General features: G+C 35.4%; 1 pseudogene; it reads left to right on the forward strand.

The window, feature by feature from the left end:
• The first annotated feature begins 252 nt into the window (after positions 1–252).
• On the forward strand, positions 253–1,471 carry LOC140847512 (cytochrome b-like; annotated as a pseudogene).
• The last annotated feature ends 1,273 nt before the right edge of the window (positions 1,472–2,744 follow it).

The following is a 2,744-nucleotide window of genomic DNA, read 5'->3' on the forward strand; positions in this document are numbered from 1 at the left end:
TTGCTCAGTAGCCATAGCTGTTGAACATTCCAAAACTACTAACATCCCCCCAAGATAATGCAAAATTATCATTAAAACTAGAAGTGACCCACCAAACTTCATCACAAAGCCACAACCCATTCCACCACTCACAGTCAACCCATGACCACCCTAAATTGGTGAAAGTTTTGAGGAAGAACTTATGAAACTAACTACAAAAATTGTATTTAAAACTCAATGTATGTCATCATTATTCCCACTTGGAATTTAACCATGACCAATGACATGAAAAATTATTGTTGTATTTCAACTATAAGAACATTAATAACCAACATCTGAAAATCACACCCACTAATTAAAATCATCAACAACTCATTCATAGACCTACCAGCCTCATCAAATAGTTCAGCATGATGGGATTTTGCTACACTCCTAGGAATGTGCTTAATTCTACAAATCCTAACAGGACTATTTCTAGCTATACACTATAAATCAGATACAATAACTGCTTTCTCATCGGTAACTCACAAATGCCAAGGCATAAACTATGGCTGAATTATCTGATATATATCTGATATATATCTGATGATATATATATCTGATATATATCATACACACTAAAGAAACATCCATATTTTTCATCTGCCTGTTCATCTATGTTGGACAAGGCCTATACTACAGATCTCACACCTTCCTAGAAACATGAAACATCAGAATCATTTTAGTGTTTCCAGTAATAGCCACAGCCTTCATAGGCTATGTACTATCATAAGGACAAATATCCTTTTGAGGTGTGACAGTCATCACCAAGCTACTTTTAGCCATCCCTGAATTTGGTACTAATACAGTAGAAAGAATCTGGGGTAGCTTTTCAGTAGAGAAAGCTACTGTTATGTGATTCTTTGCCTTCCATTTCATCCTCCCATTCATAATCTCAGCCTTATTTCGCCTGTTATTTCTTCATGAAACTGGGTCAAACAATCGATCAGGAATTTCACTGGACACAGACAACAAAAACCCATTCCTCACATACACAATCAAGGACACCCTAGGGTAATTGTTCTTAATCCTACTATTTCTGGCTCTAGTTTAATTTTCACTGCACCTCTCAAGTCTGACAACTATACACCAGCTAAGCGCCCTTAACACTCTCCTTCATATAAAACCAGAATGATATTTCCTAATCACTTATGCAATGTTATGCTCAATCTTTGATAAATTAGGAAGGCTACTAGCCTGAACCATTTCCATTCCAATTCTAATGATCATTGCTGTATTACATACTTCAAAACAATGAAGTATAATGTTTTGACCTCTCAGTCAATGCTTGTTCTGTTAGTAGCAGATATACTTACACTAACATGAATTGGAGTACAGCCAGTTGAGCACTCATTTATTATCACTGGCCATTATCAGTGTCAGTTCTTTCTTTTCCTTCATTCTAGCAATCATATCAATCACAAGCATCATTGAAAACAGCCTTGTAAAATGAAGATCCTCTGTGGTCTATTACTCTGGTCTTGTAAACCAGAAAAGGAAAATAATATTTCTCCCTAAGACTCAAGGAAGAAGCAATAGCTCCACCACCAGCACCCAAAGCTGAAAGTCTATCTAAATTATTTCTTTATGTAATAACTTACATTTTTATACTATTTTTGACTCTAGTTGGACATTTTAATGATTTAAAAAATTACCCTAGTTTTTTCTCTGCTGTATTATAATTTTAAAAAACATATAGTTATGCTACTTTCAAATTAAAACCTACCAATTATTTAGTAGACAAAATGATACAGAATTAAATGGCCAGAATTGAAAAGGGAATGGTGACAGAAAATAAAATAATCCAGAGGAAAAAAACCATAACAGTAAAAATAAAATTCACTAGGACATGTTAACAGCAGCATCTGCATGGAAGGGAATAAATCCATGGTAGAAGACAGAAGCATAAAAATCCAAATAAGGAGGAATGAGTTGAAACGTAGTCTTTTGATAAGACAGTAAATAATCACTCTACAAATCCCCAGTGCCCTTGAAGAAAAAAATAATAGAAGAACGAGAGCAGAGGTGAATATATACTACAAGGATAGAACATTTCCCTGAGAAGACACAAAAATTTGCAGATCAATTAGAGACAATTTCATTAAAGAGATACAATCAGAAGACATACAGATAGCCAGCAGGTAGATGAGAAGTTGCTCAATATCACTAATCATTAGGGAAATGCAAATCAAAACCACAACGAGATACTGCCTCACACCAGTTAGAATGGCCAGTGCAAAAAAAGAGATGACAAGTGCCGACGAGGATGTAGGGAAAAGGAAACACTTGTGCACTGTTTATGAGGATATGATTTGTGCAGCCACTATGAAAAACCATACAGAGGTTTCACAAAAAATTAGAAGTACCATGATCCAGCAGTTCCACTTCCGGGTACATATACAAAGGAAACGAAAACACTTAACTGGGAAAGATATCATTCCTGTGTTCATTACGGCATTATTTACAAGAGACAAGATATGGAAGCAACCTGAATGAGCAAAGAAAATGTGAGATATATAATTATAATTATTATTCAGCCATAAGAAAGAAGGAAATCTTGCCATTTGTGACAATATGGATGGACCCCGAGGGCATTATGCTGAGTGAAATAAGTCAAACACAAATACTGTAGGATCTCACTTATATGTGGAATCTTAAATAACAATAACCAGTCCAACTCATAAATAGAGAACAGATTGGTGGCTGCCAGAGGCAAGAGTTGGGGG

This window comes from Manis javanica, chromosome X (genome assembly GCF_040802235.1).
Source record: "Manis javanica isolate MJ-LG chromosome X, MJ_LKY, whole genome shotgun sequence".
Classification (NCBI taxonomy): domain Eukaryota; kingdom Metazoa; phylum Chordata; class Mammalia; order Pholidota; family Manidae; genus Manis; species Manis javanica.